Consider the following 21,693-nt stretch of genomic DNA (forward strand, 5'->3'; position numbering starts at 1 on the left):
CAGTCGAAGGACAAGGTGGATGAGCTGGAACAACTCTGGGGCGAGGTCGCCAAAGCCAAATGTGAATTCTCTAAACTGCAAACACATGTTAGCGCCCATTCTGAGGTCAAAGAGAAGGCACAGGCTGCGACATCCGTTCTTGAGGCGCAAATTCAGGTTGCTCGTGCAAATGATTCCACTGTAGCGATGATGATCACGAGACTATCATCCAAGCTATCAAGGGTAAAAACCGAGGTGGCGAACGTCCGGTCCAAGGTCGTAATGAATAATACCAGGGCGGGGCAAAAATTTGCGGCTCATTCAAGGAGTGACACTACCGCTAAGGCTAAGCTGAAGAAGACCCTCTATCGAGCAAACAACAGCGGGGAATCATTTTGTGAGAAGAAAAATAGATTCAAACACCATCACGAGGTATTTTGATAAGTCAGACATATGTCAAAAAGAACAAAATGATGTTTCTATTGCTTTTGACTTACTACACATTATTTTATGGGCTCACTCTACCATTAGTGAAGTAAGGTGGAAGAAGACTAGTTTTGGCATATAAGATTGAGGCGTGGAGGAGATTATTCATGGATACCAGAAGAAAGTTGGTCTTAAAAGTATGTTAAGGCTATCTCTTCTTTCATTTTTTGGCATCACCTATACTATACAAACAAAATGAGAAAATGCACAAATTCCATAAATGACTCTATTCAGATAAGTATTAGAGGCGACAGTGGGTAAATTCTTCCCATCTCCGGGAACTTGTCTTAGTAGGAGGTACTAGGTACCTGTAAATTAGTCAAGGTGCAATGCAAGTTGGTGTGGATATAAAAGAAAAGAAAAAAAAGAAAATCCTACTACAGATTTTAAAAACAAGGTCTATCCAATAAAATATTTAGGAGTTTTGCACTGATCTCACAAAATAATTGACTTATTGGTCAAATGCGTTTAGAAAGAGCCTATTCCCTGCTTTGAACTTTCTATGTATGTAAAATATTATCCCTTGTGTTGCTGGTCGAAAATTTCGCAATTAAAATATTCATAACATCTTATCAATGCTTTACCTCTTCATTAAAAAAGAACAATTAATGCTTTGCCTTGTAAAAAAAAGAATCTTATCAATTCTACCATCTAAATTGGATTCCTTTCTTTGAAATGGTTTACTAATGGATGATATCCTTTTAAGGAGCCATTAAATTTGATAAATTCTTGGAAAGGGCATGCCATGATATGAAGCAAAAAAAAAGTCTTATAATGTGATGGATCTGAGCTTGTAGTCCTAATTCCTGCACTTTAAGATGCAAATAATTTGAGTATAATGGTCTTATAACGTTACGAGAGATTTTATTAACGTTCTTCTCATGTATTGCATTTATTTATATACATTAACCCATGACTCTGATGGCGTTATATACGCGTATACGCGTATATATGTATGTATATGTATATGGGATATGGGAAAAGGTTATGTCGTTATATATGCACCACCACCTGATCAGCTGGTATATGATGATGATGTTGCCCACAGTGGCTGAAATATGATTCAAACGGCGTTATATACGCATATATATGTATATATGATTCAAACGGCGTTAGATAAGATTACGCCGTTATATACGCACCACCACCTGATCAGCTGGTATATGATGATAATGTTGCCCACAGTGCCTGAAATATGACTTAGACGGCGTTATATATGCGTATATATATATATATGGGATATGGGAAAATGTTACGGCATTATATACACACCACCACATGATCAACTAGTATATGATGATGATGTTGCCCACAGTGGTTGAAATATGACTCAGACGGTGTTATATACGCGTATATATGTATATATATGTATATGGGATATGGGAAAAGATTACGCCGTTATATACGCACCACCACCTGATCAGCTGGTATATGATGATAATGTTGCCCACAGTGCCTGAAATATGACTTAGACGGCGTTATATATGCGTATATATATATATATGGGATATGGGAAAATGTTACGGCATTATATACACACCACCACATGATCAACTAGTATATGATGATGATGTTGACCAGAATGGCTGAAATGATATGATGGGATGCCCTCAGAGGCTTGATGATGATATGTACGTACAGACCTATGCATTACATGACATTTACACGTATATGCATAACGTTATAAATATTTCATAATTTACAGATCTATCCAGATATACAGGTTGATTCTTTTACTCCATGTTTTTTTCACGTCCTTTATATACTTGTTTACATGCCTTACATACTCAGTACATTATTCGTACTGACGTCCTTTTTTTGGGGACGCTGCATTCATGCCTGTAGATATAGATAATCAGTTGACGAGCCCTTATAGTAGACGAGATTGACATTCAGCGAAGGATTGGTAAGACTCCACTTCATTCGGAGTGGAACTGAGTGTGCAAGTCATCATGTCGGAGTTTTCAGATTTATGGGTAGGATGGTACCCTGTCCTATTTTATGTCAAATAATCTTAGAGGCTTTGTTTACACAGGGTTACTATGTACAGTATGTCATAAGCCTTGACAGCCCATATGTATTCATGTTTTATGAACGTTGGTTCATTGATATAACATTTGCCCACTTAGTTTTTTACATTACGAGTTGTGACCATGCTGGCCCATGATAGTTATAAAAAGGAATGAATGAGTTAAATTTTTGGTTAGAAAATCTGTAAATTGTGTACATAATTAGATTAATTTTTGCTCAGTCTCATACTTTCAATAGTATACTCTTGTGCCATGTGTTAAAATAACTCATTAATCTCTAATGATATTTTTTCTATTTTGGCAAATTTAGACTTACACAAGAGAATTATCAATGAAGAACCTGGTTCATCAAGATAACACGATATATTTTCTACACTCTGCATAATTTAAAATTATAATATTTGTATCATGAGCAGAGTCCTGCCTAAACCAAAATTACTTTTGAACTTATCCGTTACAAGTAAACCACTTCCGTTCAAGACTCCTAATCGTATTAAACCACCTAGATTCTTTTAAGTCTTCTACTGAGGGGGGGGGGGAAAGTGGTTCTTCCAAAACTGAGTAGGTATCATATAATTCTAAAGTTACTCCTGAGACAATTTCTGAAGTTGCTGCAAATTTGGAGAATATACTTTTACTGGTAAGATCTATAACAGGTATTGAGATTACAAGATCTTGAGAAGTTGGTGGTAAAAATGAAAAAGAAACAAAGGAGAGTAAGGGCGCTAGAAGTAATGTGAGGGGAAAAGGGACAAGAACGGTTGATTGCTTACCTGGTCCCGTGAGTTTATCCAAAGACGCAGGTGCAATGGTTGTTTGGAGAGATGAACCTGGGTTATCAGTAGAGGAAACCCTCATAGACATGATGAAGAAAGTGTCTAAAAGCTATAATCCAGCTTCTTGATGGAGTTATCAATGGCATCAAACCTCATGCCATTCCCTATGGCTTCATTCTCACAACTGTCCTTGCACATTCCAATGTACCTATAAAGAAGTGGGAGGTTAGTACAAGCAAGGATCATTTCAGGGTTAATACTTTGCTTGCATGCGATTATGATGTCAATGCCACTCCTAAAAGATGCTGAGATTGAAAGAAATTTTAGACAAAACCCCTAAATTTCACTTTGAAATCAGTAATCAAATACCAAAAATGAAGATGGATTCATGAAATATAACCCAAATCGAGTGCAGAATACTTATACCAATTCAAATGATGAAAATTGCCTCAATATATTGTCCAAATCCGAGATCCTTAACTTAAAATATGTCTAGGGTACAACGATTATGCTAGAGGCTTCCTGGAGCCTAACTTATTTTCGATGGAGGTCCTCGAGATCAGGTTCCATCTCGAGACTTGTAGTGATATTAATGGCTTCTTGGAGCCATTCTTTTTTTTGGGAGGTCCTCGAGGTCGTGTACCACCTCGGGACTTGTTTGGTGTGGGGGTCTCCGAGATTGGGTACCATCTCAAGACTGGTGATGATATCAAAGGCTTCCTGGAGCCTAACTCCTTTTTGACGTAGGTCCTCGAGGTCGGGTACCACCTCGGGGCTTGCTTGGCATGGGGATCTCCTACCCCAAAATGTAACACGACACTTGTCAAACGGGCGACACGACTGTAAAGTGACCGAGGCAGTTCCATCGGCACAGCTTCCCATAGCGATTTCGACCAGCATTTTAATTGGCCTCTGGGGCTGGTGGATTGTCGTCGCTTTTTCATATATAGGGTTGTTTCCGCCCTTTTGGAGATTCCCTCATTCCAGCTTTCCAACTTTGCTATAGTTATAACTGCTACATCAGGATCCGCTTGTCGGGGAGGAGAGAGTTCCGCTCCCAATTCTCGCCTTGTTGGCTCGAAGCATTCTTCTTCAAGAGGTTACCTTTCATCAGAAAAGTGCCCCAATACTCAGGACCAACAGGATCATATCTTGGAGTTTACGCCGTTCCCAGAGGAATGGAATTATACACGTAAGTGGTACACTTGTGCCTTCGCAATTCTTCAATTATAACGAAGGTGTGTTCCGTAAGTGTGCTTTTAGTTCTTTTTCTACAGTGATTTTGTGGATGCCGGGCGAGCTTCCTGATCTGGCGGATTGGTTTCAGAAGTTTGCGACCCACTCGTATCACAATGAGCGTAAGTGGCGAGCTTTATTTAAGGATAGGTGGGAGGAAAATTACCACGGTATGTGATGCGCGATCTGTTCCCTTCTTTTAGTTGAAAAAACACTTTCTCCTTTTGCGTTCTAACCCTGTTATTGTAGGCATCACGGAGCTTTCCGAGGCTTGGCCGTCTCCCTTTGGGGGGAAGAGGGATCGCTAGCTTCTAGGCTAAAGAATGATAACAATAAGCAAGAGATACCTTTGCAGGGCGATGGCACTCGAAGTAAGCCAAACCTGGATTTGGGGCCCGGGGTGGATGTATTGATTGAGCCTGTTGCGTCCATGATTTCTAGTTTTGGAGAGGCGGCTTATCCTCCATTGTCGTCTTCCTTTTCCGTCGGAGGTGCTTTGAGGGATACTCGAAACCAGGGGATCATATGCACCGAGCGACCGTGCCTCGACCGAGGTTGACTCTTTCGGAACTGAGGGAGCTAGGTTTGCATATGTGCACTCGACCTTCGACGAAGCGCAACGATTTCACTCTGAGGTGAGTTTTTGGCACAGGCCTTTCGAGTTTCGCGCCTTCCCTTCCTTACTGAGCTTTCTTTTGTAGGACTTAGACAAGCTTAAGTATGGGCTTCTTTGTCATGAGGCCAGGTTGCAGAAAGCTCTGGCCGAGGAGAAATACCTAAGGCACCTTTGCGATGAAAGGAAAGTCGAATTGGTGCGCTTACGGTATGAGGCTAGCCGGAGCTTTAATTATGAGATCTATTTGAAGGAGTAGGTAATTTTTGTTCCGAGTGAGTGTGCATTCCTCCTTGTAACTCCTAAAGCTGATGTTTTGTTTATTTCAGTTGCAGATAAAGGCAGAGCATTTGAAGCACCTTCAGGATGAGGTTGGCCGAGCCAAGCGCAAGTATGATGAGCTAAAGGCTCAGGCGGACGCTCAGGCTTCGACGGAGGAGGGTGCTTTGGCTAATGCTTCTGCCCTTGAGGTTCAACTTCTCTTAGCTCGTGATAGCAACTTGGCTCGAACAGAGATGATTACGAATCTTGAGACTGAGCTCTCGAAGACAACGGCCGAGGTTGTGGATGCCAGAGCTGAAGCTGTAACGAGACCAACTAAGGATGACCAAAAAATTGCGGTCTATTTGAAGGATGTTGCCGATGCTCAAGCTAAGTTGAGAAAGATCCTTGACCGAGGTGATAGGAGCAAAGAATACGCTTGATATAATTCTCGGAGGACAACCCTCGAGGAGATCCGCGCTAGGGGATTTGAACTCTCAGAAGAGTTGATGCAGGGGAGGGCGGACGAGCGTGGTGCTCAGTTGCTTCTATCCGACGCCAATGATAGCGAAGGTGAGGCCGACAGGCCATAGCCCCCGTAGGAAGTGTTGATGTTTCTTTCCGACTCTGCATATAGCATTCCCGAAGCGCATTTGTAAATATAGCTTGTATTTTTCCGCATGTATATATAAGAAAGAAACCTTTTGGTTTTGTTACTACTGTATTTCTTTTGCATTGATTTTATCCGGATGAACTGGTCTTTGAACTGAGGGGAATCCTTAGATACACGGTATGGCCTTAAGGCTCATTGGGCTGGCCCGTAGGCTCTTATGCGCTTTTGCTCTTTGGCATATTGAGGCCAACACTTTTGGACTCAATCTCCAAGTCGGGCATCGACTCGCTTATTTAACCCTCAAGTTATCAAATTTTAGGCTGGCGACAGTGGCTCTTATGCTTTTGGTCGATGTGACCTTTTAGTGTATGTAGGCTGGTGACAATGGCTCTTACGCTTTTGGTCGATGTGACCTTTTAGTGTATGTAGGCTGGTGATAATGGCTCTTACGCTTTTGGTCGATGTGACCTTTTAGTGTATGTGGGCTGGAGAAAATGGCTCTTACGCTTTTGCCCTTAGGCAATTTAGTTAACTATTTTGGGTTTAATCTCTGAATTGGGTTACGACTCGAGCTCATTCGACCCTCAAGTTTTTGAATTGCTAGTTGGTCCTTAGGATCTTACGCGTTAGGTCGGATGCAGCCTTTTATATATGTAGGCTAGCGACAGTGGCTCTTACACTTTGGGTAGATGCGACCTTCTATGTATATGAGCCGACGACGGTGGCTCTTATGCCTTGGATCGATGTGACCTTTTATGTAGGCTTTATTTTTCCCTCGATAAGGATTTTTTGACATAGTATTTGCATGGCTCTTCGACGGTTTAATAAAAAACCTCGATTGTGAGTCGTTATATGGCGATGATCGAGCACCTCGAGAGGTTTGGCCGGAGGATGAGTATCTCGAAGCCAGTATTTAGGAGCTGATATGGTTGAAGATCTTTTGCCTATATCGATGGTAGCCTGTTTAATTGGTTCTTTCTAAAGTTTTCGAAGTAATCGAAGGCCTGTTATTTATAGCTACGGTCGGGCATCCCCAAGTCGCGTTACTTTGGCTGGTACAACCTTGTGACCGTAGTTATTTGTGTTCGGCTAGAGCCTTTAAGTCCCGAGTGAAGTAATTTTGGTATCTATACTGAGGGTATGCCTTTTTAGGGGTCTTACAAATTCGATATATAGCCGAAACTTTGAGATCGGTTTTATGCCTTTAGTAAGGTCTTACAAGTTTTACATGCCTTTGAGGTCTTACAGTTTTGGATACTTGGTACAAGTATTGTTCATTCCTTGCTTGAGGTCTTACAAATATTGCTATAGCCTTATGTAGGTCTTACGAGATTGAGGTTGCCCGCATGTGGCCTTACGACCTCGGGTTTTGATAAGTCAATGGAGGTGGCACTTGATTGTAGTCCCTGAGTTGTCGAGGGTTTCTTGACTCGGGAGCCATTACTTGTAAACTTGGTATTGCCTCATTGAGGGCTTACAATTTCGGAATTCTGACCCGGAGGTCATTAGAGTTTTTGACGCCAGTCCCTGAGTGTTCGGGTAGTCTTTTGGCTTTGGAGCCATTTATTGATCTTGTTGTTGCCTCATTGGGGGCTTACAAGCTTGAAGATCAAACCTGGGGGTCGCATTGTAGTGAGTTGTTGACGCCAATCCTCGAGTGTTCGGGTCATCTTTTGGCTTTGGAGCCATTTTTTGATCTTGTTGTTGCCTCATTGAGGGCTTACAAGCTTGAAGCTCCGAACCATGGGTCACATTGTTGTAAGTTGTTGACACCAGTCCCCAAGTGTTCGGGCCGTATTTGGGCTTTGAAGCCATTTTTTGCCAAACATGTAGAGCTTTCTTGACACGCAAAATGCTTTTGTGAAGTGTTTTTGATTACTTGGTGTAAGTATAAATATCTTTGTTGTTTAATGGCTCAATTGTTCTATACGGACAAGGTTCGTTTGACCATTTGGCCTGATACATTATCTTCCTATCGAGAGACCACTCGATGTGTTGGCTTTCTCCGAGTAGGTGACCTTCCGGGGGGGGATGTCCCCCAATATTCGAGGTTGATTGCAAAGGAAGCCTTGAATACTTGTTGAGTCTCCCTTAGGTAGCATATGGATGTTGCCTCGTTAAAAACCTTGCCAGTAAAACCCTTTTCGGGATAAAAACCCGAGCGAAGGAAAATAGGCAACGCAAGCTTTTGAAACCTAAAGCCTTCGAGTTGGAGAGTAATTCGGCCGTTTCGATCAGATACCTGCACTCAGGTCAGCATAGAATATAATTGAAAGAGAGAAGAAAATGGTCACACCTTAGTGTAGAAGGTGTCAGCGATGTTTCGAGCCCTAATATGTTTTAGTTGCTTATGATGAGGACGCAGTACAGTCCCCTACTTTATATATTCAGGATAGTCGGGAGTGTAGTTTGTTATTGTTATTTTACTGTTTACTTATCCTTCGACTCCCTCGAAGGTGGATGTGCCGGTGTAGGGGCCACATTATGTATCACGAACATTTCCTTTGCCGCGTGTTGTTCCCTATAGATGGTCTTAATCCCATCTTTTGTGGGGAATTTCATCATATAATGGAGGGTGGATGGTACTGCTCTCATGCAATGTATCCACGGCCTTCCGAGCAAGGCGTTGTACCTCATGTCTCATTCGATGATATAGAATTTGGCATTTTTGACTGTGTCGGCCACGTTGACTAGAAGGGTGATTTCCCCTTTTGTTGTTTCGGTCACCATGTTGAAACCGTTGAGGACCCAAGAGGCAGGTACGATTTGGTCAAGCAGCCCGATCTGCTCTACCACCATCGATCTAATAATGTTGGCCGAGCTACCTGGATCGACAAGTACACGTTTAATCTAAAATGTATTTACAAAAAAAGAGATTACCAGTGCGTTGTTGTGGGGATGAGACAAGGTCTTGATGTCTTCGTAGCTAAATGTGAGGGCATCCTCGGGTATGTAATCCCGAGTTCGCTTTTCACTAGTGACGGTTATTTTTGTTCTTCTCATCATGGGCTCTTGTGTGGCATCAATGCCTCCCAAGATCATGTGGATGACATGTTGTGGCTCATTCATTTCGTTCTTCTTGGCCGCCTCTCTTTCCCGGAATTGGTTTTTGGCCCGATCGTTGAGGAATTCTCAGAGGTGACCTTTATTGAGTTGTATGGCCACTTCCTCTAGGAGCTGGTGGTAGTCCTCGGTCCGGTGGCCATACGTGTTGTGAAACTCACAAACTAAGTTATGATTTCTTTGCGAAGGATTTGATTGCATAGGCCTGGGCCACTTGGCGTCTCTGATTTTACTGATGGCAAAGATGATGTATGATACATCTACATTGAAGTTGTCCTCCGACAAGCGAGGTGCCTCTGTTGGCCCCGTGTTCCTGTCGAATCCGGCTCTATTGATGTATCCCCGAGGGTTTTGACCTCGGTCCATCCTTCGGTCATTGCGAGGTATGTTACGCCTTGGAGCATTTCTTCTGTCGTCGGTGTATGGCTAGTACCTTTCCTTGTTTGGTTTTGGCTCCTTCGCCAAAAGACTGCTTGGGTATACCGAGCCCGAGGGAGCTCCTAGTTGGTCATCTTCGGCCCTGATTTTTGATTGGTATCGATTGTGAACGTCCGACCAGGTCATGGCAAGATATTCGACCAGGTTCTGTTTCAATTGATTTGATGCCACCGAGCATCGCTCGTTCATACCTTGAGTGAAGGCCTATACTACCTAGTCGTCGTAGAATGCAGGTAGTTCCATTCGTTCCTTTTGAAAACGAGATACGAACTCTCGCAACATCTCATTCTCACTCTACTTAATCTTGAAGACGTCGGATTTCCTGGTTGCCACCTTGATGGCACTGGCATGTTCCTTTATGAATGACTCTACCAGCATGGCAAATAAATCTATAGAGTTGGGAGCTAGGTTGTGATACCACATCATGGCCCCCTCCGAGAGTGTTTTCCTGAACTTCCTTAGTAAGACAGACTCAATCTCGTCATTCTTTATGTCGTTGCCCTTTACTGCACAAGTGTAAGCGGTAGCGTGCTCATTGGGGTCTGAGGTCCTGTTGTATTTTGGAACGTCTAGCATCCTGAACTTCTTTGGAATAGGTTTTGGAGCCGCTTCCTCTAGGAACAACCTTTGTATGAACGTCTTCAAATCCATACCTTTTAGGATCAGGGGTGCGCCCGGAATTTGGTCGACCCTGGAGTTGTAGGTCTCGACCATCTTTTCGTTGGCTTCGATCTTATTTTCTTTGTGAGGTCCTCCATCATCTTTACGATGGAAGGGTCGGCTACCGACCCATTGTCGCTTGACCTCTCCAGTATATGCTCGGCCCGAAAAGCCGTCTCCAGTGCTACCATGCTGGGAGTTTTTTGGTGACTTTGCAGCTGAGCAATCGCTAGTTGTTGTGCCTGCAGCATTTAAAAAATAACGTGAAGGCTAACCTCCCATTCTTCCCTTGCCGGGGTTTCCTAGGCTTTTTGTTGGTCTCTTCGGTGCACGCTTATGTTAGTGTGGGAGATTACATCGACGTGTTGAGCATCACGTGAGACCGCATCCACGGAGATCGGTTCTCGCGCATTTTCAAGGTTTCGTGGTGGTACGCAAGCACCTAAAACATCTACGCCATTTTCTTCGTAGTTTTAAAGATTGTTGTTTACTGAGTCAGACATTTTGACCTGAAATCGAAGATCTTGATCAAGAAAAAACGTGAAAGATAACTTGCATTATATAGTTAAACCAGCAAGAAAATAATCATTATTACTTTTAGCCCCACGGTGGGCGCTAACGTATTTATTGTGAAAATGGTAATAATAATTAAATTTTATTTAGTGGTTCTAAAAATACGTGATCAATCTTTATTCTAGTTGTTTGGTAGTAGATGCTATGTGAAAGACTTAGAAATGAAATAAGAGCTTAAGAACGAGGTGTTGATCAAACCGAATCGCTGTTAGTTCGGACCTCGAGCTTGCCTATTTGAGGGCCTCGAGGTCGAGTCTGAAGCTCGACTGGGAGCTATCGAAGCCGGTCGATGGAGAATAACAGTTACAAATGGATCAAAGGTGGCTATTTATGACCAATAATAAATGAAGAACAATGAATAGAATTACAATAAATATGAGCAATAAATGAAGTATTAAGATCAAGAGAATATGTTAGAGATCAGAGAGAATGTTCTTGTATATTTATCATGGAGCAACAGATGTTTACAAAATGATAAGGATCCCCTTTTATATAAGAGGGGGAAATCCCAACATAGTACAAGTGCATTTATTACAAGGATAAGGAGATGAGACATCTAACTAACGCCACGATATGGGCTCAGACTAGCCTAACAGATTTTGTCGGCTCTAGCTTCACACCTTGGGAACTCCCCACTTTCTTCCCGTAACTGTTGATCCTATACTACCCCGAGGTCGAGAGTTGATGGCTCTCGATGGGTGAGACTCGACCGTGATTTCGAGCCTTCGAGACGTTATAACGATGGAAATTTGGACCCTCCGATTTTACCGTATACATCAGTTTTATTCACTCTGTTTTGATCCTATTAACGATATTTTAGGCTAAGTACCCTGTTTTACTATTAGCCCGAGTGGCTTGAGGGATACTCTTATATTCCTTATAATCTCTTAAATATCATAATTGTTTATCATGTTATAGTACTGTTATAAAGAACATCTTGAGAAAGTTTGCCTGTCTAATAATGCTGAGAGTAGTTAAGCCCAGACTATGCCATCCTAAAGTGGAAACCAGTAGGCAAGGAAGCCGTTTAGGGGAGTACACAGAGTTGAGGCGCTGTTAGGGTAAATGATTGAAGCATGAAAAACATGGTAGTGACCAGAAAAGATTGTTCAGTATAACTTATTAAAATATGATAAACTTTATGATAAACAAAGAGGTTAGAGGGAATATGTTTAGTAAACACATGATAAGGATAAATAATAAATCTAAATGAACAACCACACGTATTTATTAGAAGAAAATATTGACTACAAAATACTTATGTTATATATCTTTAAGAGACTTAATAACGATGTTAAAAGAAAAATTTACGATATTTTAGTTACTTTTGAAATAATATATGTAATGGAACAAGCATTTACAGAACTAATTGTATCACATGAAATAGATATATTAGATCTATATGAACTAGATTTATATTCAGACTAATGATCACATATCAAGTTAATAAAATCTTTTTATAAATGAAACATAACACTTTTCATTATATAAGATTCTATAATACCCAGAAATGGAAACTTCTTAAAAACCTCAGTAACATAAATAGAAAAATAGATTGTGTTAAATACAATATTAAAACCTGCAAAGATATTATTAGATATAATAAATTACGTAATAAAGCTTTATTAACTATAGAAAATGAAATTGAATTTTATGAAGATAAACTTGAAAGTTATCAACACAGAAAAGAAATAACACTGAGAAATATAGAAACCATGGATATATGTATCAACAGGTATACATCTCAGTATTAATATGAACAAATCAAAAATTGATAGTTACAAATATTTTAAGTACTGGTTAGAAATTCTAAAACATATAAATATGTCAAAAATAATATTAGAAAAAAATATAGAAGAATATCAAAAAACTAAAGATATTAAATACTTAGAATACACACTTGATAATATAAAAGAAATTTCAAGGTTAATTTCGTTAGCTACAGATAATCATGAAAAAGCATTTAATTCCACAACTACATAAAAAAGATCCTATGAAAAATAAGATGAACTCAAACAACCCCCCCCCCCTTACAAACAATATATGGCTCAAATGCTAACAAACATTTATATAATCCAAATAGTTCTTTCCTATTTATTTCCCATTTTAATTGTGGTTCCGTGTATGATCCGGAATAATATCTACAATGGTGTTCAATTTTTTCATTATCATATTTATATTTTAGAACTCCTCCGTAGCTGTGATCACTAGAATCAGTTTCTACAATATATGTAAATTGTTTCTTTTCATCTGGAAAATATAGTTTTGGTAATTTTTTACACATATTTTTTATCTTCTGTATATGTATTTTATCTTTTTCGTCAAAATGATATTCTATGTCCTTTTTTAATTTTTTCTGTAATGGTTTTAAGTTTTCTGCTAATTTAGGAATATATTCTCTTACTTGGTTAACCAATCCTAAAAATGATTGTAACTTCTTTTTTGTATCAAGTGTTTCATTCAAGTTAATTATTTTTTGTACTACATGGGTTTGCATTTTTATTCCGTTTTTATCTATTTGTATACCTAAAAATTCTATTTGATTTTTCATTACTTCTGCTTTCTTTTTACTTAAACTTATTCCTGATATTTCTACAATGTGTATGAATTTTTCTAGTAGTTTTATATGTTCGTTCTCTGTTCTAGAATATAGCAATATATCATCTATATATATTATACAATTTTCTAATTGGTTGAAGTAATTATCCATAAAATGTTGATACCTACCTGGTGCATTTTTATATCCAAAAGGTAATACGTTCCATTCGTAAAATCCTTGTGGTACTGTGAATGTTGTTAACTTTTTAGATTCATCTTCTAGTTTTAAATGGTAAAATCCTGATTTACAGACAAATTTACTAAAATAGTTATATCCTTGTATTTGTCTAATTTTTAGTATTTTATTTGGTATCGGATAATTATATGTTTTTGTTTTTGCATTTAAGTTTCTATAATCTATAACCATACGGCTTTTTCCTCTTTTTTGTTCACTATGCTTATTTACTATAAATGCTGGGCTAGTATGTTTACTATTACTTTCTTGTATGTAGTTATTATCTAATAATTCTTTTATATGCATTTTAAATTCTGTTAAATCATTAAAATTGTATTTTAAAGGTTTTTGTGTTATTATGCTATTTTCATCTATTAGTTCAATCTTTATTTTTGTTTGATGTTTTTCCCATCCTTGGAGTGGATTATCATTATATAGTAATTCTAGTTTATCTTGTAGTGGTTTTATCTTATTTATTGAGAAAATGATTATCTCTATATTATGGTTACTTTGTATTACATTTTCTAATTTTTGGGTAATCTTTTCACTTCCTTTAATCCAGGGTGTTGTTTTTCTTACTTTATTATTTACTCTTTTTGCTCCTAATTTTTGTTTACACGGGGTAGTAAACCACCAATGTGTTTTTGTTATAATATGTGGGTATAATTTATCTAAAAATGGCATTCCTAATAATATATCTTTATTTGTGAATTCGTAACTATATATTTCTTCTATGGTTAATATTTTATCCCATATTTGTATTTTTATATTTCTTGCTTTATATGTTATCATACTACCTTCATTATTAAATCCTGTTACTACTATGGGGTTTTTTAGCTTTTCCCATTTACTTTCTGGTAAACAATTATGTCTACACATATTAGCTTCTGCTCCTGTATCCACCATAGGTGTATAATATCTATTATAATATCCTTCTACTATTATTTTGGAAAGTATGTATATCTTTGGCATTATATCAAAGTTCTTTTTATTATTATTTTCTTATTTTCATAACTTATTGTTAATTGCCTATCTTCTAATTTATATGGTTTGACTTTTTCTAACCATTTTATCCCTAGTGTAATATTTTTATCTCCTTGATATATTTTAAAATTTATTAATATTGGTATTCCTCCAATAATTAATTCTTTTTCAGTTGTTTCTTCGTTTTTTCTTAACGCTTTTGGTAGTTTTGAATTTTGTTGTTCTATTGTTACTATCTCTTGTTCTGGTATTAGTTCTCTTATAACATAATTCTCTTCCTGCCCTGTATTTATTAGTATTAAATATTTTCTTTGGTCCATTATTCCTGTTATATAATAATGATGTGGGTTTATTTCTTCTATTTTTTGTTCTATTAATTTTTGTGGAGTGGTATAATTTATTCTTCTTGATGTACTTATTGATGATGTTTCTGGCATTTCATTATTTATTCGTTTTGATGTGCTTAATCTTTCTTTTACTATTTCTAAATCTTCATCCATGTCTATTTCTGTATAACTGTAATCATTGTTGTCTATAACTGATACTATTCTTTCGAATGGATTTTCTATTTTTATTTTATTTATTTTATTTTTAGCTGTTATCTTATGTTTTGTTGTTAAGACATATAGATTTTTACATCTTGCTGTGAATATTTTACTTCCTGGTGCTAATTCTATTCCAGACATTTTCCAGTATAATACTAATGATTTATCTATATTTTTATCATCTACTGCTACTGAATAGTTAGCACTTACTATAAATTTAAATTTTTGGTATATTAAGTTACCTCTTACAGCACTTATTATACTCTTTTCTATAGGTTGTACAATCCTATCATCTGCCAAGTATATCTCTATAGGGGTATCTATTCCTTCCCTAAAACATGCTTTTATTAGGATCTCTGTTCCTCCTAAGTGTACATATTTTATTGGATTTTTTGCTTTTATATCTTGTATTTCTTTATTTAGTAGTCTTTTATTTAAAATTGGTATTTGTGCTTTATCTTTGATGTATTTACAATCTATTATATGTTCTCTTTGGCTTACTACATAGTATTCTTCTTTTTGTCTTTTACATACTCCACTATATCTTTCTTCATTCTCCTCTATTGATGGGTTTTCAATCTCTTTGCCTTATATTTTGATGATCTAGCAAACTTACTGTCATGAACCAGATAGGGAACCTAACACACTTGATAGACATTGCAAATGAATGGATTTCAGCCAGTACTCCAGCTAATGTGAACTGCTGCAAGTGTAGAAAATAGAGAAACAAGACAAAGACCTAATTTCTTGTGTTTCCCTGACAGCACTCCGAAAGTCAACTGTGCATAGCTAGAAAGTGACTGCCAAAAAAATAGTGCACACAGTGCAGCAGTTTTGCAGTCTCTTGTCCTTTGACGAACCAAGTGCTTGCATCATTCAAGTGATGTCATCAAAGGTGTATTAACAATAGCATTATAACAAAACATCACTGGAACACATGAGAATTCACTTCAAGCATTCAAGCCTTCTGCAAACAGTGAACTTAATTCTCAAGAGCCTGAAGAACAAAGTTACACGCTACTACGGACCAATTCCTAAATCTAGTATTTTGTTGTCCTTAGTTGAGTTGTAACTTTGTTATTGTTCTTATTGTAATTCCTAAATTTGTTAGCTAGAAACGTTACTTAGGAACCCCTTTGTAAAACCATAAACCCTTTGAGTCTATGTCGTGACTAGAGTTAGTCATGAGTTGAAGTCTTTGTAATAGGTTTATTGCAAAGTGACTTGTAAAAGGTGTATTACGAGTTAGTGAGGGATTAAGAGTTTAATTCCTAGATTACATAGGTTGTAATCTAAAAGTTTCTCATAGTGAAGTTGAAATCCTACCAATGTAGGTCATGGTTTTTTTTATCCCCTTGAGCATGGTTTTTCCAGGTAAAACTCCTTGTCTTATTTACTTACCGTTGTATTAGTATTCTCAATGGAAACTCATAGTGGACCTGGTACTCTATAGTTTGGTGGACTCATATAAACTATCAATTGGTATCAGAGCAGGTTCCTCCTATTAGGCTAACACCTAGGAAGGATCTGTATGGCTACTCCATCAAATTTTCAAGAAGGTCAGTCTACGTACAAACCACCCAGGTTCAATGGGAAATACTATGGGTAGTGGAAGACAAGAAAGCATGATTTTATCATGGCTGAAGATTTTGAGTAGTAGAATGTCATATATGATGGTCCTTACATCCCAACAAAGGCAGTTGGAGACCTTCCATTGATAATGCCAAAAACCAGAAAAGAATACACTGACGTAGACAGGAAAGCTGTGGTGAAAAATTTTTGTGCCAAGAAAATTTGGGTGTGTGGAATAGGACCTGATGAATACAATAGAATCTCTGCTTGTGAAACTGCCAAGAAGATATGGGAAGCTCTACAAACAATACATGAGGGAATAACTCAAATAAAGCAATCTAAGATTGATATGCTCACCACCGAGTATGAACTCTTTAGGATGAAGGACGATGAATCTATTCAAGATATGCACACAAGATTCACCGCTATCATAAATGAGTTACACTCACTTGGTGAAATCATTCCTAGGAACAAGCTAGTGAGGAGAATTCTCAGTATCCTGCCCAGTTCTTGGGAAAGCAAGGTGAATGTTATTACTGAAGCAAAGGACCTGTAAGAGTTGACCATAGACGAGCTGGTTGGAAATCTGAAGACGTACAAGATGAAGAGAAATATAGATAGTGAAAGAAGAGAACCAAAGAAAGAAAAGAACATGGTACTTGTATGCGGCAAAATCAGAGGACTTAATTTCTTGCTATCAAGTCATTTCGTAAGAATGACTTGAATCCCTGGGGACGTGGAGCCACGACCGAGTCCCCTCCCTCAGGGCTTGTCGAGGCCCGACTCGTAGAAGGCAGAGGTCGAGGCCCGACTCGTAGAAGCCAGAACAAAAGGGGAAGCTCCCAAGGTGCACAGATAAGTCTGATAGAGTTGGTGTATCCAAAACCTACGCTAAAGCATCGCGTCTAGCCGTCCCATCTCCATACTTTGCAATTAATGCATGTTGTACTATAGCCGGGTTCCCCTCCTATATAAAGGGAACCCACGCCACTTTGTGAGGGGATGATGTTGCTTTAGTTATTTCTCCACAAAATTAGTAATGTCTCTCCTCTTTCTCTGTCTCTCTGTCTCTCTAACTCGCTCGTTCCTACTAGCTCAAAGTCACTTTAGCATTTATCAATCTCTCACTTGTTCTTCATTTATTACTTGGTATTGGCCATATAGAGCCTTGTTTAATCATATTTTAACTGTTATTCCATTTCCGACTACCCCCAATAGCTTGAGATCGAGCCCAGCTATCGACCCCGAGGACCCCCATCGACCAGTCCGAAGTCAGGGCAGTAAGCCCCTCGGTTTGAATACTACCTTGATTTAGCTTGCATTTCATCGTTAAACTTTGTATTCCTAGCATCATCTCCTCTAACAACTAGCATAAAATAGATCACGTATTTTTAGAATCCCATTTACAAATTTAATTGTTGTTATCATTTTTACGGTAAATAGTTTGGCGCGCACCGTGAGGCTAAAAATAATAGTGATTATTTTCTTACTAGTTTCATTGCACAAATGCAAGTTATATCTCACACTTTTTCTTGTCCAAGATCTCTTGATTTCAGATCAAAATGTATGGCTCGGTAAACATAGTCGAGAATGACAACCTCAAAAACCACAGGGAAAACGGAATGGCTGTCCCGGCTGCCGGAACGCAACCACAGAACCCCGATAACGCTACCGGGCCGACTCTAGCAGATGCAGACTCATAGGACGCCCAACAAGTCGACGAAACCTCGCACACCGACCGAAGCATACGACATAGCAACTGATAGGAAGCCCAAAGAACCCCTGCCCAGGAAGAACAGGAAGTTAGTCTTCATGTTATTTTTGAAATGTTGTAGGCACAACAGTTGACCATCGCTCAGTTACAAAGCCATCCGAAGAATCCTAGCACAGCGGCGCCGAAAACATCTCCCCTCGCCGAGCAAGTACCCGACAAACCAAGCAATGACCGATCCGTAACCGACCCTGCAATAGCAAAGATGCTTAGGGATCTCACCGAAAGGATCAAATCAGGCTCGTGGAGGTTTGTGCAACGTCCGTTCCTCGAGGAAGCAGACTCGGGACCCATTTCAAAGAAGTACAAAATGCTAGAACTCTCTAAGTAAAATGGGACCTCAAATCCCAATGAACTCATCACCGCCTATACGTGCGCAGGAAAAGGCAACGACCCAAAAGATGATAGGATCGAGTCCGCCTTATTGGAGAGGCTTGGGGAAACATTCTCGAAAGGAACCATGATTTGGCGTCATAACCTAGCGCTCGACCCCATACACTCGCCTACTGTTCTGGAAGACTCCTCCATAAAGACATACGCCAATTCGATCGAAACAACGACAAGAAAGCCCGATGCATCCAGGGCCGAGCAAAGGGAGAATGGAATGCTACGAGGATTCGCACCTCGTTCCCCGATGGAACAACTGGGATCACCCCCGATCTCGGATGACTGGGCAATACATGACTTCACTCAAAGCCTAAACAAACCGAGGCCAACAATTTCCGGGCAATTCAAACAAATCTTGATCAGGTAACCTATCAAGACCTGGTCGGATACCCATACCTGGCATCAGTCGCAAACCAAGGTCATGGATGACTGCCCGGGAGCCCGCTCGGGCTCAACTTACCCAAATAGGCTCTTGGCAAAGAAACCAATGCCAAACAGAGCATGGTACCGCCCGTGCGCCGCAGACAAGAGGAATGTCCTAAGATGCAAACTACCTAACGACAATCGAAGAATGGCCCGAGGGCAAAATCCTCGAGGGATCATTAACAAAACTGTATTCGATGAGGACGTATGGCCGACGAGAGTGCCTTGCCCCCCAAAGAACAATTTCCACATCGCAATACCAAGCATCGTGCTCACCGTAGGCAAAGTCGGGGACGCCAAATGGCTCGGACAAATTCGGTAGAATTCCTCTCAAAGGCATTGTAGCCTGGCACAAGAACTATATAGCAAGTGCGGTGGCAGGGCCGAAGGTAGCCACCAGCTCCAAAAGAATAACGCCAAGCCGCTTGGCAAAAATCACCACCGGTAACCGACGAGCGATTGAGTTCAATTTCAGTCCCCAGTACGGAAGGCATCCAGAAGGAACAAAGCAAGCGTATCGCAGCACATCACCGCGATGATGGAGGAACGATGACCCTTTCCAAGAACTTGTAAAAAGTAGAGCAAAATTCCTCGCCACCAGAGAAAGGCAGATCTGGGGATATACCCCCGAGGATGCCCTTACATTCAGCAAAGAGGGTATCGAGACTTCATCTTGACCTTGCGATGATGTACTGGTAACCTTCTTCCTTACTCAATCCATTTTTTGATAAAACATGTGCTCATGAGTTCAAGTGACTCGATCAACTCTATCGGACTGCTGGGTAAAAACACGACCAGCTCTCGAATCCTTGACAAACTCCAAATGGCGATCGCTACAGTAATGGGGGAAGACCATTCCCCCCAGTACGGTATGACTGGCTCAGCGGTAAAGTCGCCCCGCTTCGCCAAAAGGACGAAAGTTCCCCGCAAGGGATGGAATTAAAACCATCAGCGGGAAGCAATACGCGACAAGGGAAATCCCGCATCACATGACGGATCGCCCACACAAATATCTCCACTCTCAAAAGAGTCAGAGGGTAAGCGAACCATATTATCAGCTAAGCTCGATTAAAAATAGCAGAGGGCTGTACTAGAATCGACAACCCGAAACAACGGGAATATACCAAACCTGGAGACATCGCCTACACATCCCGCGGTAAAGAAAAACTACCTCCCTCCTATGTTATTTTTCACTAACCTGTATGCAGACACCGTGTCAAGGCGTTCGTAGGATCTAACTCTACCCGGAGTCCTCAAGGATTTAACATAAGTCGTCGCGCTTTTTCCCCTCGGCTAGACTTTCGCCCTAAAGAGGGTTTTGCTAGCAACGTACTTAGCGGAGCAACATACTCCTGAGGAGGATCCGGCAAGGTCATAGGCCTTCTTCTAGATTCAAACAATGAAGTGCACCCCCCCCTGGAGGCACCGTCCGCTTGGAAGGACCGGGTAGTAGCAGACTGAGTTTCAATAAGGAATCATGTACCGGACCAAATGATCTAAGGAGCCGCGCCTGCACGGTCCGATCTCATAACAACGAAGCGATATGTATTTACGCCAAGCAATAAAAGGATGTTTTTCAGCATCTCGTACTCCAAAAAAGGAAATTTCAGTATACTCTCGGCAGGGATCCCTCCACCAAATGCGTTCCAGAAATACTCGGAGACTTAGCTTCAACAATTTGGCATGACCTCAGTGTCAGAACTCTGGGCTCGTAAGGCCCCAACGAGGCAACTCCAAGCTCACAAATAACAGCCTTCAAGCCTAAGCAAACACAATGACTCGGAAACTATCGTCAATCGACATGCATTGGAAAACACGAAACAATAAGACCTCGAGCGGGCATACTCGGTATAACCAAATATATTCTCCATAGCAACACAAACTATAAGACCTCAACAGGCATTACAAACTGTAAGACCTCAATGGGCATGACAAACTGTAGGACCTCAAAAGACATGAAAATTTTGTAAGACCTTACTACAGGCGTAAAACTCAATCCCGAAGTTTAGGTATATATCGCATTTGTAAGAATTCCAAAAGGGCATACCCTCAGTGTAGACGCCTAAACTATCACTCAGGATAAAAAATGGCTCAGGCCAAACACATATGACTACGGTCAAAATGGCTGGTCTATCCAAATTAACGCGACTCGGGGACGCTCGACTGTTGCTAACAAAATCGCAGGCCATTACTTTGAATATACTTCAAAAAGAACTGGTTAAAACAGGCTTCCCTCAGCAGGCAAACAAGCTTCGACCATGTCAGCTCCAAAACACAAGGCTTCAAGCTACTCGGCCTACGAGCTAAGAACCTTATGAGGTGCTCAAACATCACCGCTAACGACTTGAAATCGAAGTTCTTTCAGAACCGACGATGGGTCAGGAAAAATTACTTCAAAAAGACCTTAACGACAGGAAAACAAAGCCTACAAAATGCCCATGGGCCAAAGCGTAAGAGCCACTGTCTCCAGCCAAATAAGCCTCCGGGACACAAAATTCCTAACTTGGACG

The sequence above is a fragment of the Nicotiana tabacum genome, chromosome 6 (genome assembly GCF_000715075.1).
Source record: "Nicotiana tabacum cultivar K326 chromosome 6, ASM71507v2, whole genome shotgun sequence".
Lineage (NCBI taxonomy): Eukaryota > Viridiplantae > Streptophyta > Magnoliopsida > Solanales > Solanaceae > Nicotiana > Nicotiana tabacum.